The 22,584-nt window shown below is 45.5% G+C and overlaps 1 long non-coding RNA gene across 1 annotated transcript in view; it reads left to right on the top strand.

Moving 5' to 3' along the window:
* The first annotated feature begins 3,458 nt into the window (after positions 1–3,458).
* Positions 3,459–22,584, top strand: part of LOC138569049 (uncharacterized) — a 170,592-nt gene continuing 151,466 nt past the window's right edge. Inside the window, exon 1 of the long non-coding RNA XR_011303083.1 lies at positions 3,459–3,616. This is a non-coding gene — a long non-coding RNA (uncharacterized lncRNA). The remainder of the gene's footprint in view (positions 3,617–22,584) is intronic.

The raw sequence follows: 22,584 nt of genomic DNA, 5'->3' as shown, positions 1-22,584 counted from the left end.
AGGTCTGGTCAACATAGCCCAACATTTCAGGAGGTGCGGGGGGGAGTGCTGAATCCCAGTCAACTCAATGGTATTGCACCAATACTTGTGTTTAATGCCTGGATTACTTATTAGTAATCTTCATTACTCTTAGCCCTTTTCTTCCTCGTCCCAGTGTGTATGAGACAGTACTTGTGTATAAGGCACTCTGCCTCATACACAAGTACTGGGATGAGGTAGAGGTACATGGAAGTAATGCTTGATTTAGCTACCTATAATCTTCATTACACCTAGTCCCACTCTTCCTCATACCAGTACTTACCTATGAGGCAAGGAGCCTCAACCGTAAGCTCTGGGGCAAGGAAGAGGGACGTGGAGGTAATTCTGCACCAAGGAGCTGATTTTGGAGGTTGGGGTGGGAGGGAGAGGGGATATGTGGGGGGGGCAGGATTATACGACAAATTATAATGGCTGTCCATGTCCAGGTTAAGCAGGCATGATATGTGATATTAGTGGCTAGAGAGGCATTTTGGTGCAGCCAGTCTAGTCATTCCTTAGTTTGGTATGACTTTTTTAATGGGGCATTTATGATAAAGCAGTCCTGCTAAGTGAATTACCTGGCTAGACTGCCATTTGGGTGCTGCCAGTCAGCCGTTTCTTACTGCAGCATTGTATATTCTTCTGGGCATCTGTGATCAAATGATATGATATAAGTCATTTATAACACACCTGCACACAAGTGTTTCTAGGTGCGACAAGACAAGAGATGGAAGATAGAGGGAGGGCAAAACAAACGATCTTACTAGGCCTTGTGTCATTCAGATCGTGCAAGTGCGATAACTAAAAGCGCAAGGGGAAAGGGACGGGGGAGTGCAAGGGAGAGGAGAGGGGAAAACAGGGCAGCAATGCTCTGAGTAAGTGCTGTCAGGGCAGCACAGCTCTGGGTAGTGTAAGGTGAACAAGAGGCTGTAGGGTTACAGCTACAGCCCCTAAGTGCATGGTAGGACCAGAGGGAGTGCAAGAAACAGTCTTGACTCAGTGAGACTCTGAGGGTAGCCAAGCAACCAGTCGGTACAGCAGACAAGTAGATCAGGTAGGCCAGCAGGGGAGGGAGAGAGAGAAAGCAGAGGAGAAGAGGAAAGTTTTGAGCTGCTTCCAGAACTTCAGGTCGTCTGCTAAAGCTTGAGAGGGGCATGGAGGCTATTACAGAGGGAGGCACCTGTAGAGGAGAGAGATCTACCCCCCACTCTCTTCCTGGAGAGGCGTCTAACCCTTAGAGAGTTGTAGTTAGCTGAGCGAAGGGCTTGAAAAGGAAGATATTTTGGAAGAGACCGTTGGATGTAGTGCGGGCCCCGGACCCAGAAAGCCTTGTGGACAATGGAAAGGGTCTTGAACTTGATACTTGCAGCAACTGGGACCCAGTGGAGTGATTTCAGCGCTGGAGAGATACGATCCCTGTGCTTGAGGCCAAGGATAAGTCTTGCAGTCCTTTTCTGGATTAGTTGCAGGGGCTGGATAGCAGAGGAAGGCAGATTGAGAAAGAGGCTGTTGCAGTAGTCCAGCCAAGAGAGAACCATGGCTCTGCAGACAGTGAGCTTCTGGGGGAAAGTGAGAAAGGGAAGAGTCCCTTTGAGGAGGAGCAGCTGGTAGTGGGACTTCTTGGCAACGTCTGAGATGTGAGGAGAGAAAGAGAGTGGAGTCAAAGATGACACCAGTGTTGTTTGCCTCACAGGAAGGCGAAGGAAGAGGGCCCAAGGCAGGAGGCCAGAGTGAGAGACGGAAAGCAGGGGCAGGAGTCCAAATGAGAAGGCTCTCCATTTTACTGACATTAAGGCAGAGATAGTTGGAGGTACACCAATCCTGAATCGCGGATAGACAGTTGGGAATGAGCGAGAGATGAGAGGATTCTGAGGGGAGTCTGAAGGAAAGTGGAGTGTCATCCGCATAACACTGAAAGTTAGAGGAGAATGTAGAGATCAGGTGGGTCAAAGGGGCCACATAGAGGTTGAAAAACCAGAGTGAGAGGATGGAGCGGGGAGAAAGGGACCAAGTTGGACCTGGGAGAGGCAGTCCAAGAGGAAGGAGGTCAGCCACTCAAGGGCCTGATCCGTGAAACCCAGGTTTGTCAAATGAGAAATTATTTTGTGCCTCCTATCGCAATAAATATATGTAAATTGGCCTACGCCAAGCTGCTTATAAGTCGCTTGTGAAGAAATCCGTGTTGCAAGGTCCTGACCTTAAAATCAATGTATGCTGCCATTTTAGGTCAATCCGCCATTTTAAGTTTGCTTTGTAAAGTCACCCTGTGAGTTAAAATGGTGGACGATGTCATTCCAAAATACAACATGGCTGTCTTGACCTCTGTATGTAGCTAATATGTAACTTGCCTGCAGGCCACTTGTTGAGTTTGTGAACTGAGACCTGTCCTTCGTTGACCTGTGTATAAAGGATTACTCGTGCAATGAAACTAATCCACAAGCATATGTTAAGAACAATGGCCCTCATTACAACCTTGGCGGTGGACCATGGTGCTATTAGCACCATGGTCCATGCCGCTAAGGTTACGATTCCGCCATAGTGGATGGCGAAATTACCGCCCCATTCCAAGGTGAGTGGGGCGGTAATTCCCCATTCACCATTTGCCCTTCCCCATTCCCATTTGTTCCCCCATAGGGCATAATGGGAATGGGGAAGGCGCTAATTACGGCACCGTAAATTACGGTCCCGTAATTAGCTCCAAAGTCCCTTTGCGGGTTGGATTTTTAACGCCTGCTAAAAGCAGGCGTTAAACACCAACCCGCAAAGGGACACTTGTAATCAGGCGTTAAGGGTTAACGGCGCAGACGGCGCCGTTAAACCATTAACGCCTGAGTTGTAATGAGGGCCATTGTATCCAAATACTGAACGTAGAACACTTGTTTAACTACATTGTATTAATGTTTGAGAAGACCTGCATGGAAAATCCCAGAATACATATATATAGTTGCCGTATAGGCTTGTTGATATATGTATTAAAAGCAAACTAGTTACATGTGGATATGCAAATTAGGCATGAACCCTAGATCGGTGATGTATTAGTGGAATATTAACCCGAAGTAGGGCTGGACATCGTGCTCACGAAGAGTATAAAAGACCAATGCATTCTAATGTACAGCATCTCTCACTGAACACACTGAACCAAGCTGGAGTTCGTTGTGTTGCATTGAGGGTCGATAGCTATCTGATTTTGCTCTGTTCTTCGTGACTGGATTCAGTATAAAATAAAGTACTTTGGATGTTCCTTTGTAACCCGTGTTCGGAGTATTTCCTTTTTTGCTCTGTTCTTCGTAACTGGATTCAGTATAAAATAAAGTACTTTGTATATTCTGTGTATTTCCTTTTGGGATACTCAGCCTCGATATCTTGATTTTGTTTTCACAGTTGGCACCCGAATAGGGACTCTCAAGATTGATGCCGGATTGTTGAAGGTTGACGCAGGCTATCGGATCGGGATTGGACGGTGTGACAAAAAGGGGCCCCACTGAACGAGACGCGACACCTCAGCAGTGCTGGACGATTAGCTTGTGGTCCGAGACAGCATCTTGACGAGGGTCCACTTATCGAGGTGGGCAGATTTGCCGAAATCACCATACACAAGGTAAGATTAGTTAGGTAAGATTCTTTTAAATCCGATCGGACCTCCTTAGGTTTGTTCAGGTGAGTCGTGACCCGACTCTTAATTCAACCCTGATAATTTGAATTTGGTGCATTGTATCTCCAGACACAATAATTGACCAGGTAACACTAATAATTTGATATGCATGGGAAATTGTCTACCTGCTTCAGGGCGTTGTTCCGCAGCGATAGACAATCTTTGGAATTTAGCCGTCCCGCACCACAGGAGGGGTCGCCGGTATGTACTATGTACTGTAAGCATGGCATTGGAAGTGTAGTATTTAATGACATTTGGCACAGACAAACCAGACATCCCTCCGACCTTCAATGTCCAATCAATGGTAGTTTTAAAATCCCTTGTATTGTATTTAGAGTCAATTCTATTGAAGAAAAAGGCTAGACATGCAGCATTTGATGTTTTGCAGAATTGGAAAAAAAGAAGCGTTGCAACAATTTAAAAGTAGAGAAAAACATGCTCGCCGTCATAAGACAAATGCCGAAATGGCATTATTGTATGACCAAGATAAACATTCTGAATTGACTAGGAATATGGATAGGGCTTTCTCACTTGGAATTCAGAAAATCTATCCTTCGAAAGACCTCCATGAATTCATAGACAAATTGTTAAATGAACGAAGGCCTGGTGCCTCTGCGCCACCTCCGTATGTTCCTCTTCCTGCTGTTTTGCCTGTTCCTCCTGCTATTCCTGCTCTACCTGCTGTTGTTCCCGTTGTTCCTGCTCCTCCTAATGTTCCCCTTCCTCCAGCTCCTCCACCTCTTCTTATCGCACCAGTTACAGTACCTCCATTGAATTAGCCTGCTCCCTCTCTTCCAAGTGGTCCTGAGCCGCTTGTAGTCGATCGAGGTGCAGGGTTGAAGGTTGTCACTCGCAATACTGTACCACCAGAGAAGAAACGTGATTTGATTGCATGGGCTAAGCATTGTATGGAGAGGGATGATCAAGCTAATGTTTTTGCCACACTCTATAATATGGATAATTTTCCTGAGAAAAATGTTTTTATTGAAGGTTTAGGGATTCATTTATGTGTAATGTGGGGGAAAATTAAATAATACAGATCTCCCGCAAGGGTTAAGGGATCTAAATACTTTAGCGTTTTCTAGAGCCACTGTGGAGAAAGTAAATGAGCATGTCGAGAGGTTATTTGGGTATAGAAAGGAGTTAGAAAAGTTGCAGAATGAGGATGACGAGGGGGAAAGTATGTATGTGCAGAAATGGTTCCTTCCTTGTCGTAAATCGATTTCTGAGGAAGCACGAATTTGTACGAAGAACGCGCTTAGATGGATTTCAGATATGTCGATAACTCCAGTAGAAGTATATGACACATATAGCCAGTACATGCCAGAAATGCAGAGGAAAGTGATACAGGTAATGATAGAGTACCTACAGGATGATTGTGTAAAAAGGAAGATTAGTTGTCCCACAGAGTTGTTGAGTATTTATAAGAGAGCTTTTTCACGTGACACTCCTTTGGCTGCTTTAGCGCTCGACTTAGCTCTGTTGCTTAGTGAGCGTTCGGTGTCACCTACTTCTCAGTTGCCTATGAGAGAGGTTTCTCCGACATTTGTCCCAAAGGTTGAGGTTGCGGCCGATGCTGCACAGGGTATAGTCGCTGTGAACATTCCTGCACATTATGTATCACAGTTTGTCCACGTCCCGTTCTCAAGACAGGAAGTGAATACCATTAGACAATCTATTCCTGATATTAGGAAAAATCCAACAGAATTCTATAAAGAAATAGAGTCCGTCTTGCAGTCCTCAGTGTTCACCTTAGGCGATATCGATTTGTTATTCCCTGTTCTCCTGCCCATAGATTTGTGGAAACAAGTTCCAACTATAGACGACGTGCCAGGCTTGGGAGATATATGGGTGAATATAACTAGACTCGCTGGAGAAAGGCCAGCTGGTGAAAGACCGCCTCAGGTGATACTAACTTTGCCTGATACAATCATTGCAAAATTGAAAACTATAATTCCAGAGAAAAGAATTATTTGGGACAAATTTACGGCTTGTGTCCAAGGGAAGTCTGAGGGTGCTACCGAGTTCTTTAATCGGTTCGAACAGGTATTCTCGGATTTCAGCAGACAAAACCTAGGCACAGAGTCTGGGAAAAGGTTATTTGTGTACAAATTTGTGCGTCGATTGCTGCCTGACATCCAGTCACAAATTATGTCTTTTGAGAGTGCTTGGCAGGCGAAGTCACAATCAGAAGTACTGCACATGGCTCAGTACTACGAGAATCGTGTCAAAAATGAAAAAGATAGAGTTGAAAAACGAAAAGGTGATTTGAAGACTAAAGTGCTATTACAGCAAATTGTTACAGGCCCCAGAGGGGATAGTACTCAGATTAGAGGTCAGTATGTCCCGCAAGGGAATGTGCCCTTGGGTCCTGTGAACATTAACCAGTGCGCCTATTGTCCTCAAGAGGGTCATTGGCGTGCACAATGCCCCGTCCTTCGACAAAGGTTGAATAACACATTTGGGAATATGGGTAGACGATCCAGAGGTCGCCCTGGTGTAGGGGGCATTGGTAGAGGTCAGTTTACACAGGATCCTCAGCAACCTTTTTCACAGGATAATCAGACTCCGAGTGTGGATACGAGGAACATATTTGATCATCGTTCTGCTGCATATTTATCGGAAGAGCTTCCTTTTGATGACATTCTGTTTCATTAGGATTGCCCGAAGCAGGGTTTGGAACCTATACCTATTCCCGTTAATCAGAAAGGTGCCTACATTGAAATGGTGGTGGGAAATAGGACCAAAATACTATAAAGAGGGAAACCCAATTCATACTACTTGGGTAGTAACTCTACCTTTTATTGGGGGAGTTATATTGTGAGACAGGAGAGGTAGTTAGTCAGTATATCAACAGCTTACAGTCGAACTTCATTAAATTAAGACTGTACAACATATAATTCAATCAAATTTTAATTTTATATTAATGGAAAAACATTGTGGCTTAAAGAAGTAATAGGGTAATCCCTTGTACTTAGCATAAAACAATTGTATATTGTTTAAAAGACAAACAACTTTGTAGGGACACTATAATTATTGCCAGAACAATAATTGGCTTCCATCTTAATGATAGAGGTGTGGTTCTGTGGTGAGTGTAGGAAGCAGTAATTGTCTCACACTTAACACGGGACCTCTATTAGTCCCAGTAACTTGATAAGTTAGACGCCGCTCTCATGGTCGCGGTGCTCCTTGCAGCGTTGTTTCAAAATAGAAACCAATTTCTATTTTGAAACAACGCCGCGAGGAGCACCGCGACCATGAGAGCCGCGTCTAACTTATCAAGTTACACGTATGAAGATATCCACTCCCGAATTAAACTATGGTAGAACTGAAAGAAGACTCTACAGCGAGACATCAATAGTTATCACGGTCCACATAGAGAGCCTGCTCTGACAGCGCTAAGATTGATCATATCACCCTATGCCAGTGACTTTTTCTACAACAGAAAAGCCACGATTCACCAACTCTGGTCTACACATTGCTCATACCTTTGAGTACTGCTTCCTCACTTAAGATCCCAGTGGATTCCATTAAGTAGCCACTACGGGCCTAGAGGACTAAAGCCTGAATAAACAACAGGAAGATTCCTCTATAATAAACACTCGTTGCTGACCAGACTACCTACAGCAAGAACAGTTAAGTCCACTATCAAACACAAGCAACCGCAACTATCAACTTAAGAGAAGTGCAATAACAGAAAATTCCAATAGATTTGTTCACGTTGATGTTGTCACTGTTGTGTGTTTTTTTAGAATATGACACTGCTCCTGAAGAAAGTTTTATGAATAACTATGAGAACTGAAACATGTCGAGTTTTACCATCTAGCATTAACACTAGTATGATGATCTAACAACCCTAATAGAGGTCGCGTGTTAAGTGTGAGACAATTACTGCTTCCCACACTCGCCACAGAACCACACCTCTATCATTAAGATGGAAGCCAATTATTGTTCTGGCAATAATTATAGTGTCCCTACAAAGTTGTTTGTCTTTTAAACAATATTGTTACGGTCACATGACTCCCACAGAGGCTTCGATCTGAACTGGACAGCTGCGGTCTCCACCAATGTGACGCGTAGGGCCGAGATGACAGACTGAACTGGCCCACCTAGCTTCGTTTGCTTGGCCCGTAGGAATATTCTTCTGCAAATGGAGAAAGGGAATTAACCACCCGTGGAGTTGAGCGTAAATCCCCCCACCCCTGCTGTTCTCCCCACAGATCACCTTTGATGTCCCCTCTTATAGTCTCACCTGATGGTTTGAAAAGATGAGCTCTCCATCCTGCATTGAGCGCAGGGGCGCGTTGATACCAGTTGCTTCACTGGCTCGAAGGAATTGATGAGTTCCAGAACAATATTGACTCCGAAAAGTATGTAGTTCGTAACATGTCTGACTTTCACACAGCTTGACCCCAGCGAAGACTACCTCGTGGTAGCTGACGAAGTTCAGGTGAGGATTTGGCTTATCCTACACAGTTCAATAAAATAAGGCCAGAATGTAACCTGCTGCTTGCTCCCTTATTCAGGTGTGGAGAGAAAATATGAAGTTCGGGGAATAATGCCTCTGGCGGTAAAATTAGGTAAGTCTATTGTGGTGAGAAGAGTTCCCCTTGTTTGTCCCTTTGTCTCACCTTGTTGTCCTTTTGTTCCCCTTAGGGGCCGAGGTACGGCGAGGATGTAATGGAGGCTGCGCCGATCCGTGAAGAGGAATAGTACCCCCGGCGGTAATCAGGTAAGTCTATGGGGGTAATTACTATTGCCTCTGTTTATTCCCTTGGCTCACCTTTGCCATAGGCGCCAGAACAGCACCCAAACAGCCCCTAGTAGTTGTTTTTGGGCTTGCTCAAAATGACTTGATGCCCGCTTCCGGAGTTGCTGGACCTGGTCTGGTTCCCCGGGGGTAGGCATCATGACAAATATACAATTGTTTTATTCTAAGTACAAGGGATTACCCTATTACTTTTTTAAGCCACAATGTTTTTCCATTAATATAAAATTAAAATTTGATTGAATTATATGTTTTACAGTCTTAATTTAATGACGTTCGACTGTAAGCTGTTGCCATACTGACTAACTAAGATGGGAAATGGGAAACATCAGTTTTTGATAGATACGGGAGCACAGAAGTGTTCCATTGATCATTCACGGGTTCCAAACATTCCACTGTCAGGGCAAACCAATGTTTCTGTAGGGTTTTCTGGCACACCAGTTGTTTGTCCGGTTTCTTCGCCGGTACCCATTTCTTTGGGTCCCTTTACGGACCACTGTCCATTTCTGTTGACTTCGAATTGTGAAGAGAACTTGCTGGGGTTGAACCGGTTAAAAGAATTGAATGCAGTGATTTATTGTTCTTCTGATGGAGTGCGTTTGACGATTTCACCACAGCAATTTTCTGTCTCGCAATTCTCGACTAGACCTTTGCCGCCAGAATTCATTAATGTACCAGAGAACTGTCATGATCTCTGCTTCCAAAAGGTCAGGGTTTTCCCAACTCCCTTGGAAGCAGATCCATAACCCAGGTTCCGAGTGCCAACCAGTCCCAATTGGGACCTTTTGGACCCAGTCCTGGTGCCAGTGGCACCAGGCTCATAAATATGCCCAGTCCCAGCGCTGGAAGCGCCGGGCTCATAATGCTTGGGTGGACTTACCTGCAGCAGACCATGCTGCTTACTTGCCTGCCAGTTGAGCCTCTGATCCTCTTCTGTTTGGAACTACTTTTCCTGTTGGGTGGGGCAGGAGCCACTCCCTAGGTTCAGAACACTGGAACTCTTCTGGAAAGCAGGAACTCTTTTCTTACCTAGGCGTGGCTGTGGAAGGAGACACCTAAGCACTACAGGAGGCTATTTAAACCACACCCGATGGATGAATCTTGCTTTGCGTTATTCTGCATCCTCTGCAGCAGAACGCTCATCGTGTCTTCTGCATCTGATCCTGGGCCTAAGGAAAAAGGCTTACCATCCTGAATCCAGTCTTCAGCAACACCTATAAAGACAAGAAAGAACAGGTTAGCATTACGGTCTTCAGTGACAGCTCTTCACTTACCTGGTCCATCGGCTGTCACCAACGCCTCGCGCTGCATTCCGACATCTGAAGGACAAAGGCTTACCTACTCTTCGTGCGCTCCGGAGGTCTTCACACTGCATCCCGCATCTGAAAGACAAAACAAGGTGCGTTTAAAGACATTGGGGAACTTTAATACTCACGTGCCATTACTCCTTTCCACATCTAACCCAGTGGGTATTCCGGCACCCTGCAGCCGCTCCGAACTTATACCTGCAAAATAAAAAGACAGTTAGAGCGCATCGTGAAGCAGGCAACAAGCGCTTACTTACGTGCTTCCAGGCGCTTCTATTCATCACACGGGCTCCATCTTCAACTCACTTCAGCCCGTCATCTACCATCGCCGGAACCCTGCAAAACAAGAGACATCATTACTAAAGACTTTAAAGACATTAGAATTACTCGATACTTACCGTTCGTGCAGTAAACGACGGACAGCAGTCCTCTGAAGTCAAGAGGCCTGCTCCCCTTATCCAGTGAAGAAACTGGTTACAGCACCCTGCCCCGAGGCAGATGGAGAGCACGGCGTTCACTTACCTAAGGTGAGAGTGTTAACCTTCGGGGTTCTACAGGAGAAGAGAAAGGGAAGAAGAGAGAGACATTCAATAACCCAGTTCATTAATCCCATATTTTCTATCTGCAGACATCTTACCCTTCGAGTCAGACATACAGTGCACAGAGGTCCAGCCCAAAGAGCCAGCCGTGTGTTACACATCACCTTTGAAGATACGGTATACGCCCAGTCAAGACCGGCGCCTCTACGGGAATCAGGTGAGCGTTACAGAACGCAAAGCCTACCACAAAACTCCCGTCCAGGCGCTATGGAAACCTCGGATACCGACCAACTAGCCCAGTTACTTGGGGAACTAAGGGCAGAAGTGCATGCAGCCCGTCAGGAAACGAACGCTCTAAGAAGGGAACTGATTATTTCCAAGGAGCGAACAGATGTTCTCGCTAGACAATTGCTACAGTCACAAGCCGGACAGACCTCGTTACCCGCATCTGGGGGAAATCTTCCTTCTACATCCTCTATGAATCCAGTGCAGATCAACCTACCTGGGAATGTACCTCTGGCTCCGCCCGAACGATTTTCTGGTGACCCAAAGAGGTTTGCAGTATTTATCAATCAGTGCCGGTTGCATTTCTTATGCCGGCCAGCAGCCTTTCCAACTGATCAAGCTAAAGTAGCTTTCGTGCTTTCGTACCTTAGTGGCAATGCGGCAGACTGGTCGATCCCTCTAGTAAATCAAGATGAACCGGTCTTCCATGATTTTCAAGCTTTTCAGCTCAGTATGGAAAAACTGTTCGCAAGACATTCACAGGGGCAGGCCTTGGACAATGAGCTTCTTTCGTTGCGACAAGGTAATCAAGACCTTTTGGCTTATATTGCGTCTTTCAACAGACTGATAGTGGAAACTCAATGGCCTGAGGACAAAAGGATTACGCTGTTTTATAGAGGTCTACGTGGAGAGCTCAAAGATGTGTTAGCCCAAGTAGTGAATCCCCCACAAGATTGTTCGGACTATATAGACTTAGTTGTTCAAATAGATCACAGACTGCAGAACAGGAAGGCCGATCGTTCCAAGTTTGATGCTCGAGTATTTTCCAAACCACCAACTCCTTCCAAAGGAGTAGACTCCGGGGAACCCATGAAAATAGGGGGTCTGAAAGGTCCTCTAACACAAAAGGAGCGGGAAAGGAGAAAACAGTTGCAATTATGCCTCTATTGCGGAAACTCAGGGCACTTTCTTCGAGACTGTCCGGTGAAACCTGCCAAGAAGGCAGTAGGAGCTGCAGTTACCAAAGTTACAAACTCAAAGCAGGGAAACGACCTCGCCCGACAAGAATAGAGGTCCTCTTGCCGAGCGTGAAAACCAGTTCCGTGACCTCGCATTTCGTGATACCTATGGTCCTCATTAGCCCTGATAATCCGGATCGATTACATGCAATTGAAGCTTACGTCGACAGCGGTGCCATCAGCAATTATGTGGATCATGAAATGGTTTTGAGGATGAATCTAACTCTTTGTCCCAAGGCTGTAAAGGACGTCATTACTACGGTGGATGGTACGGAGATAGCCTCCGGGCCAGTAACGCATACCACTCAAGAAGTGACGCTAGTAAGTCAAGATGGACACCATGAGAAGATCATGTTCGATGTGATCAAGGCCCCTCAGTTTCAGATTATTCTAGGAATACCTTGGTTAGAGAAACACAATCCTCTGATCGATTGGCGAGCAAGAACGGTCCAGTTTCCAGAATGTGTCTCTACTTGTCACCCTCCACCTGGTGTTGCACTGGCAGCAATTTCTTCAGAGACTCCCCAGTTACCTCCCGAATACCTAGAATACCAAGATGTTTTCCGTAAGGATCAGGCTAACTCTCTACCTCCTCATAGGTCTTATGACTGCCAGATAGACCTGATACCTGGATCTACTCCTCCTTGTAGTAGAATTTATGCCCTCACCGAGCCTGAGAACCTTCACCTTCGACAATACCTGGATCAATACCTGGCAAATGGGTTTATTCGTCCTTCCAAGTCCCCTGCTTCTTCAGCTTTGTTCTTCGTTCCAAAAAAGGAAGGAGACCTTAGAACTTGTATAGATTATCGCTCCCTGAACCAGATCACCGTTAAGATTAGACATCCGTTACCATTGATCCCTGAACTCCTGGACCAAGTCAGAAAAGCATGCATATATACAAAGCTGGATCTTAGAGGAGCTTACCACTTGGTACGAGTAAAAGAGGGCGATGAATGGAAGACGGCCTTCCGCACCAAGTATGGGCTATTTGAATATCAGGTCATGCCCTTCGGACTTTGCAATGCCCCGGCCGCCATTCAATATTTTATGAACGATGTCCTCAGAGAGCTCATAGATGTGTGTGTTGTTGTTTACATTGACGACATCCTCGTTTATTCTTCATCGGAATCTGAACATCGGAAACACGTGAAAATGGTCCTCGAAAGATTGCGTCAACACAAACTTTTCGCTAAGTTGGAAAAATGTGTTTTCAACGTGACTGAAGTTGAATTCTTGGGATTCATATTATCACCTGGCGGAGTGCGTATGGATTCAAAGAAGGTCGATGCAGTTCTCAAATGGCCATCACCATCCTCCGTAAAAGGTGTGCAAAGCATGTTAGGCTTCGCTAACTTTTACCGCAGGTTTATCCCCGAATTCTCCCGAATAGTCCAGCCCATCACTGCCTTGTTAAAGAAAAACAAACATTTTGAATGGTCTACCGAGGCGGAACAAGCTTTCCAGGATTTGAAGACTAAATTTATCTCTGCACCAATCTTAAAACACCCTCGCCCCGAACTCCCCTACATCGTGGAAACTGATGCTTCAAGCCTTGCCATGGGGGCAGTTCTATCACAAAAGGACCCGGTAACCAATCAGTTGCATCCCGTGGCATTTTGGTCCCGCAAATTCTCGCCTCCTGAAATCAATTACACGATTACTGACAAGGAACTTCTGGCTATCAAGTCTGCCTTTAAGGCTTGGCGGCATTATCTGATGGGGGCCCGACACACCGTTACTGTGATTACGGATCACCGAAACCTGCAATATTTGAAAACCGCAAAAGCCCAATCCTCTAGACAACTCCGTTGGGCATTATTCTTTGCCGAGTCTGACTTCATAATTACCTATCGACCTGGTACAAAAAACGGTAAAGCTGATGCCCTTTCTCGGATGGGAGTGGAAGAACACTTGATCAACCCTAAACCTGTACCAATCATTCCCGAACAAAGAATTCTGGGTGTAATCGCCACACAATCCATAGAGGAAGTTAAGGATAAAGCCAGGCAACTTGTAACTCCAGCAGACATACAGAATTGGCATCTGCAGGGAAAGGACTTTGCAGTAAAGGACAACTTATTGTATTTCCAAGAACGATTATACCTACCCAGCACAGATTTACAGAAAAAAGTAATCTCTTGCTATCACGATTCTTTAATGGAAGGACATCCCGGTATAGCCAAGACCTCAGAAAAGATCAAGCGCTACTTCTGGTGGCCGTCTTGGAAAAAAGATATCAGAGACTTTATAATGTCCTGTGGAGTATGCGCCCAAAACAAGAGTCAAAAGGAAAGACCAGCAGGCCTCTTACGCCCTATTGACATCCCACCTTGCCCTTGGCATACGCTTTCTATGGACTTTATCACCGATCTACCTCCATGCTCCGGATACAATACGATTCTAGTAATCGTGGACTTATTCTCCAAGATGGCGCATTTCATTCCGCTCAAAGGCTTGCCAACAGCAGCAACTCTGGCCCGAGAATTTCTCGAAAACATCGTCCGACTGCACGGTTTTCCTTCGGTTCTAATTTCGGATCGAGCTAGTCAATTTATTTCTCATTTTTGGCGAAGTTGCTGTCGGTCGGCTCAAATTGATGTGAGACTATCGACCAGTCACCACCCTCAGACCGACGGACAAACCGAGAGGACCAATCAAACTCTGGAACAGTATTTACGCTGCATGCTGCAACAAACTGAAACAACTTGGAAAGACATCCTTTGGATAGCCGAATATGCCTACAATAACTCTGTCCATTCGGGAACTGGGAAAACCCCGTTTTTTCTTTTGTACGGCAGTCACCCTCGAACCTCGGAGTTGGATCCCCTCCAAGATCTTGAAACACCAGCAGTAGACTACCTGCATTCTACAATCACCCAAGCCTTTAAGGAAGCTGTTTCTCACCTTCAAAGGGCTAAAGAACAATACAAGAAAGGAGCAGATCAACATAGGAAGGAAGCCCCTCAATATCAAGTAGGGGATCAAGTCTGGTTATCCACCAAATATCTACCTCTAAAAGGGCCACGCACATTCAACCCAAGATACCTTGGTCCCTATTCCATCACTACCATAGTAAACCCAGTAGCGGTCAAGTTGGACTTGCCCCCGCACATGAAGATACATCCGGTCTTCCACGTCTCTCTATTAAAACCCGTGCAACCTCAAACCCGACTAACTAAATCTCCAAAACCTATCCTAGTTGATGGAGGACTCGAGTTTGAAGTCAAAAGCATTCTGGACTCCAAGATCTCCAAATCTAAACTATTTTACCTAATTGACTGGAAAGGCTACGGCCCCCAAGAGCGATCCTGGGAACCTGCTGAATATGTCCACGCTCCTCGCCTAATCAAAAGATTTCACCGAACATTTCCTGACAAGCCAAAACCCCCGGAGAAGCCCGGTTTGGGAGGGGCCTTGAGGGGGGGTACTGTCATGATCTCTGCTTCCAAAAGGTCAGGGTTTTCCCAACTCCCTTGGAAGCAGATCCATAACCCAGGTTCCGAGTGCCAACCAGTCCCAATTGGGACCTTTTGGACCCAGTCCTGGCGCCAGTGGCACCAGGCTCATAAATATGCCCAGTCCCAGCGCTGGAAGCGCCGGGCTCATAATGCTTGGGTGGACTTACCTGCAGCAGACCATGCTGCTTACTTGCCTGCCAGTTGAGCCTCTGATCCTCTTCTGTTTGGAACTACTTTTCCTGTTGGGTGGGGCAGGAGCCACTCCCTAGGTTCAGAACACTGGAACTCTTCTGGAAAGCAGGAACTCTTTTCTTACCTAGGCGTGGCTGTGGAAGGAGACACCTAAGCACTACAGGAGGCTATTTAAACCACACCCGATGGATGAATCTTGCTTTGCGTTATTCTGCATCCTCTGCAGCAGAACGCTCATCGTGTCTTCTGCATCTGATCCTGGGCCTAAGGAAAAAGGCTTACCATCCTGAATCCAGTCTTCAGCAACACCTATAAAGACAAGAAAGAACAGGTTAGCATTACGGTCTTCAGTGACAGCTCTTCACTTACCTGGTCCATCAGCTGTCACCAACGCGTCGCGCTGCATTCCGACATCTGAAGGACAAAGGCTTACCTACGCTTCGTGCGCTCCGGAGGTCTTCACACTGCATTCCGGCATCTGAAAGACAAAAGCTTACCAACTCTTCGCACGCTCCGGAGGCCTTCGGCGCTGCATCCCGCATCTGAAAGACAAAACAAGGTGCGTTTAAAGACATTGGGGAACTTTAATACTCACGTGCCATTACTCCTTTCCACATCTAACCCAGTGGGTATTCCGGCACCCTGCAGCCGCTCCGAACTTATACCTGCAAAATAAAAAGACAGTTAGAGCGCATCGTGAAGCAGGCAACAAGCGCTTACTTACGTGCTTCCAGGCGCTTCTATTCATCACACGGGCTCCTTCTTCAACTCACTTCAGCCCGTCATCTACCATCGCCGGAACCCTGGAAAACAAGAGACCTCATTACTAAAGACTTTAAAGACATTAGAATTACTCGAAACTTACCGTTCGTGCAGTAAACGACGGACAGCAGTCCTCTGAAGTCAAGAGGCCTGCTCCCCTTATCCAGTGAAGAAACTGGTTACAGCACCCTGCCCCGAGGCAGATGGAGAGCACGGCGTTCACTTACCTAAGGTGAGAGCGTTAACCTTCGGGGTTCTACAGTAGAAGAGAAAGGGAAGAAGAGAGAGACATTCAATAACCCAGTTCATTAATCCCATATTTTCTATCTGCAGACATCTTACCCTTCGAGTCAGACATACAGTGCACAGAGGTCCAGCCCAAAGAGCCAGCCGTGTGTTACACATCACCTTTGAAGATACGGTATACGCCCAGTCAAGACCGGCACCTCTACGGGAATCAGGTGAGCGTTACAAGAACTTATGGGCTGTTGGCAACAATGATGTCAGTGTTTTACAGATTGAACCTGTTAAGATAGTTTTGAAACACGGAATTGAGCTTCCACGCATTCCCCAGTATAAGATTTCAGTTGAGGGCGAGCGAGCTTTGAAATGCATTGTTTCCAATTTTGTGCATCGCGGGGTGATTGAAGAAATTTCAGGAAGTTTGTGTAATAGTCCGATTTTGCCCGTGTACAAAAAAGGCGATAATGCAATTCCATTCCGTTTCATAATTGATTTACGTGCCATTAATAGAGTCATTGCTTAACAATTTCCAGTTGTGCCTGATGTGATGACAATCTTAACCATGATTCCAGCTACAGCTACTTACTTTAGTGTTGTGGATCTAAAGAATGATTTCTTTAGTATTCCTATACACAAGGATAGTAGATACTCGTGCGCGTTCACCTTAGGGGGACGCTCGTTCACATTTACTCGTGCACCTTAAGGGTACACAGAGAGTCCTAGCATCTATAGTAGGGCTTTGAAAGAACAACTTGATACCCTTGAATTGCCCTCTACTTGTACATTGCTTCAGTAGGTTGATGACTTGCTTTTAGCTGCTGACTCTGAGAGTGCCTGTAAGGAGGGCACTGTGTTATTGCTTATCCATCTAGCTAAGCATGGTCACAAAGCTTTGCTTAAAAAGTTTCAATATTGTTGCCAGGACGTCGCCTATTTAGGCTATCTCCTGTCAAAGGAGGGAAGAAGATTGACACCTGAAAGAATAAAACATATTTCTGGCATGTCTGTCCCAAATACACAGAAGGAAGTTAGAGCCTTGATTGGTATGGCTTCTTACTGTAGGTTGTGGATCCCACATTTTTCACTAGTGATCAAACCGATGTTGGCTTTGACAAAGAAGGGCATTTCTTCGCCATTGCCGTGGAACACGGAACACCAGAAATCGTTTGACTTGCTTAAGACTGCATTATGCTCTCCACCAGTTTTGGGCACACCAAACTATGAAAAAGCCTTTGTGTTGTTTGTGCATGAATGTGATGGATATGCTTTGGCTGTATTAACGCAGGAACATGGAGGGAAGAATAGGCTGTGCGGTTACTTTTCTTCCGCCCTTGATCCTGTAGCATGCGCTTTGCCAAGATGTTTGCGAGCTGTCACTGCTGCTGCTGCGTCTGTAAAACAGAGTGAGGGAACGGTCCTAGGCCATGATCTAACCCTGATGGTGCCTCACTCTGTAGATGTTCTACTGAACCTGAACCGAACCCAAACGCAACACCTCACTTCTGCACGGTCAACAAGATATGAATTGATCTTGTTTGCTCCTCACATTCAAATTAAGAGGTGTTGTGTTCTTAATCCGGCTGAACTCCTACCTTTTCCGCAAGATACTACTTGCGGTGATGAAGAGTCGCATGACTGTCTGTATACTACCAAACAAGAAACAAAGGGTAGAATTGATTTGAAAGACACTCCTTTGGATAATCCGCAAGGAGAGCTGTTTTGTGATGGCTCCTGCTTCAAACTTCCGGATGGTACATCCACAGCTGCTCATGCAATCACAACATTAAGCACGGTCGTGGAAACCAAGAGAATCACGCATAACTCTGCGCAGGCCGCAGAGATTGTACCATTGACCCGAGCTTGTGAACTTTCCGAAGGGCTTGCAGTAAACATATATACTGATAGTCAGTATGCCTTTGGGGTGGTTCACAACTTTGGGAGACTTTGGTCAGAGAGAGGGTTCCTAACTTCACATCGCACTAAAATCCAGCATGCTTCCCTAATAGTACGACTACTCTCAGCGCTTGCGCTCCCTACTCAGTTAGCAGTTATAAAATGTGCAGCACATCGAAAGATTACAGATGACATAGGGAAAGGGAATGCTTTCGCTGATCAGATAGCTAGACAAACTGCTACCGATCCCCTTAAGGGATGTATGTTTCAAGGGAGACTGGAAATGCTTATGCAATGGATGAGGGTGTTGGGTCTGTACGAGATATCCAAGCTGATGCCACGTTAGAAGAATCCAAGAGGTGGGCTGAAGGCTTGGGGAAACTTGATGAAAACGGGTGTTGGGTGGACATAGCTGAAGGGAAATAGCTACTCCCTGACGCGTATATAATGATGATGGTCATCATGGCCCATGGTCCTACGCATGTATGTGCCCAGATAATGACAAAGATGTTAGAAAAAGTTTGGGCAAATGACAAAATTTCAAAAATTGCCCAGCGCTATGTCCCGGATTGTATGATTTGCCTACAATACAATGTGGGAAAGGGGACAGCAACTGCAAGGAGAAGTTTTGGGCCACCCTCTGTCCCCTTTGAAGTTATCCACTTTGACTTTATTGAAATGGAACAATGTGACATTAAAAAAATATGTGCTGGTGGTCATCTGTGCTTTTAGTAAATGGGTTGATGCTTTCCCCGTTAAATATGCTACAGCCATGACTACTGCGAAAACCATATTAAAGGAGTACTTCCCGCGGTTCGGGCTACCAAGAGTTATCTGGTCGGACAATGGTCCACATTTTGTCGCTGCTGTAATTCTGCAGATATGTGCGGCATTACAGATCGACAAACGGTTCCATTCGGCCAGACATGCTCAGAGCACCGGACTAGTAGAAAGACACAATGGTATCATCAAGAACAAGCTCGTTAAGACATGTGCCGGCACTAAATTAAAATGGCCGGACGCCTTACCGATCGTGTTATTATCCATGCGTGCAACCCCTCAAACTAAGACTGGGCTCTCTCCATTTGAGGTGGTAATGGGGAGACCTGCCAATATCTGGAACCTTCCTAAATGCAATTCGCTGAGAAACGTTGAAAATGTATTACTTTCAGATTATTGTAGCCAGTTGACTAAAAACCTGTATTTGATTTATCACCAGGTACGAGAAGCTTTACCTGTGCGATATGAGGGCCCGGGCCACAGTATACGGCCTGGAAGTTGGGTGCTCAGCAAGGCATTTGAGCGCTCTTCCTGCCTTGTACCTCGCTGGCGTGGGACGTTCCAGGTCCTGTTGGTCACCCAAACAGCGGTGCGGGTCTCTGGAAGAAAGAACTGGATCCACGCATCCCACGTCTAGAAACTTCCTCACCCAGTGCCGCACGTTACAGAAGAAACAGAACCCCTCGCTAATGCTGCAACCAATGATCCCAGAGCAGTAAATAGCGCCGAGAGTGTGTCGGAGAATCTTTCTGAGCCCGTGAGGCTTGGGGAATCTTCACTTGTCTCTGATACGTTGCTTCCAAAGGGAAGTGACGACACATTGTTTCCGGATCAATCAGTACCAGGAAAAGCAAGGTACAATTTGCGTCCAAGAAAATAGACTTACGGCACGGTTTTGCTGTGCATTTGATAGACTTACGGCACGGTTCGGCTGTGCATTCGAAGAAGAAAAGGATCATTGAGGGCTTGTTTTTGCCCAAATTTGAGAAAGAGGATTCTGTTGGCTAGGGTTGTGAAAGGACTAAGAAGTTGCACGGCCGGGAAGTCGCCAGCAACGAACATTGGGGGTTTCCGTTTGAAGACTACAATGCCTGCCACCTCTACCACTCGTATGAGACTTGTAAATGAGGGGGAGACCAACCGGGACAATGGACAATATGCCTGGGCCCCGAAAATGTATTGCTGTGTTTTTATAATGATATTTGGGTTTTTAATAGTCTCTGTCTTAGGATTGTGGTACCTTGAGGAAATGCATCCTTTAGAATCCTTGTTGCCCACTGAAAATGTACCTGCTGTTCCTAATCCCTTTGTACATTTGCATACTCTGTCCCCTAGGGACTCTCAGCATAGACAAAGTTACCACAATAATACTCTGCAACTTATCATGAATACTACGCATGCCATTTTTATAAGTCTAACTGTTGGGTCTGCTCACATTTACCGCAACACGGGGATAAGGAGCTAGGTTGGTATATTCATCCTTTACCTTTAACAAGTGCTTGTTATGCTTCTCTTAGAGCACTGTTCTTTGGTCATTGGAATGATTGCATCTCAGGGAACATTGATGGCACTAATTTGAATAGTTTTGAGAAACGTGTTTTGACTCCCATGGGATGCTCGCTTTTCGCAAATAGGAGTAAACCTAATGTTGCTTCTATTAGGCCTTCTGATAGAGTGTCTCGTCCTTTTCAATCTTTGATTTCCTTCAAGATGGCTCCGATAGGCAATAAGGATGCCATGCCTCCTTCTTACACTATTAACCGTAGCCCTGATTCAGTTTCTTTTTGCATACAGAGGAATGGAACTCAGTCAATGGGAGATTTTCTAGGTTGTGCCAAAGTTGCAAATTTGACTGGGGAAAGCAGACCTTTGTATGTAGGAGAACCTGTCTACTTTGTCTACGGTAATGTAGTATTCCCATGGTTGCCCAAGGATTGGTAGGGATATTTAGGGATCCTGTTACCTGGGGTGTTTATAGTTAGTACAAAAGAAGTTTCAAAGGCTCGTCCACGGCGGGACGAGAATGGTGACACTCCAGCACAAATCTTGGGAGATATAGCAAAATCAATTGTGCCATTTTGGGGGCAGATAGCGAATTCCGAAGATATCAGAAGACTTGCGAGAGTACTGGAGAGAACCATCACCCGGCCCACGGACATACTCTATAATATGACATTAGAACAGAAGGCGATAAGATTAGTAGCACTTCAAAACCGGATGGCATTAGATGTCATTTTGGCTGAACGTGGTGGAGTGTGTAAATTAGTGGGGTCCGCTTGCTGTGTTTTCACACCAGATTCCTCCCCAACCATCTTCAAGGCAATACAGAATCTGCACGTCCTTGGTTCAGAAGTGCATGTTCCCGAGGGGAACTGGGATCTTAGCGCTTGGTTGTGGGACTTCTTGCGATCTTGGGGTTGGAAAGTACTTTCAGTCTTGCTGATTATTTTGGGAATCTTGTTGTTTCTTTGTTGCTGTATTCAGTGTCTACCTAGTATATGTTCGATGCTAGGGGGATGTTGCGCACAAGCGATAGGTATGATAGGACATAAAGTGTATGCCCCAGATAAAACTTCCAAAGAATATGTGTTGAAAGAAATTTTAGCGAATTACCTAATGGCAATAAATATTTCCGACAGTGATTCAGGGTGCATGGACGATGATGCATGGAGTTATTTGCAAGGAGATGCAAAGTAGTTTTAGCACTTTGCATAGGCCAAAAGGAGGGTTTGTCAAATGAGAAATTATATTGTGCCTCCTATCGCAATAAATATATGTATATTGGCCTACGCCAAGCTGCTTATAAGTGGCTTGCGAAGAAATCTGTGTTGCAAGGTCCTGACCTTATAATCAATTTAAGCCGCCATTTTAGGTCAATCCACCATTTTAGGTTGGCTTTGTAAAGTCACCCTGTGAGTTAAAATGGTGGACGATGTCATTCCAAAATACAACATGGCTGTCTTGACCTCTGTATGTAGCTAATATGTAACTTGCCTGCAGGCCATTTGTTGAGGTCGTGAACTGAGACCTTGTCCTTCGTTGACCTGTGTATAAAGGATTACTCGTGCAATGAAACTAATCCATGAGCATATGTTAAGAACAATGTATCCAAATACTGAACGCAGAACACTTGTTTAACTACATTGTATTAATGTTTGAGAAGACCTGCATGGAAAATCCCAGAATACACAGTTGCTGTATAGGCTTGTTGATATATGTATTAAAAGCAAACTAGTTACATGTGGATATGCAAATTAGGCATGAACCCTAGATCGGTGATATATTAGCGGAATATTAACCCGAGGTAGGACTGGACATCATGCTCACGAAGAGTATAAAAGACCAATGCATTCTAATGTACAGCGTCTCTCACTGAACACACTGAACCACGCTGGAGTTCGTTGTGTTGCACTGAGGGCCAATAGCTATCTGATTTTGCTCTGTTCTTCGTAACTGGATTCAGTATAAAGTAAAGTACTTTGTATGCTCCTTTGTAACCCGTGCTCGGTGTATTTCCTTTTGGGGTACTCAGCCTCAATATATTGATTTTGTTTTCTCAGGTTCTCATGGAGTCGATTGATCAGGATTGATCAGGATGGCATGATTGACCGTGTCGAAAGCACAGGAAAGATCAAGGAGGATGAGGACAGAAGGAATGCTGGAATCAAGGTTAGAGAGCAGAACTTCACAGGTGTTCAGGACAACAGTTTCCATGTCTCTGGCAC

The sequence above is a fragment of the Ambystoma mexicanum genome, chromosome 2q (genome assembly GCF_040938575.1).
Source record: "Ambystoma mexicanum isolate Mex_15411 chromosome 2q, UKY_AmexF1_1, whole genome shotgun sequence".
Lineage (NCBI taxonomy): Eukaryota > Metazoa > Chordata > Amphibia > Caudata > Ambystomatidae > Ambystoma > Ambystoma mexicanum.
The sequence above is the reverse complement of the archived record's forward strand: the minus strand, read 5'-3'. Positions and strand labels throughout refer to the sequence as shown.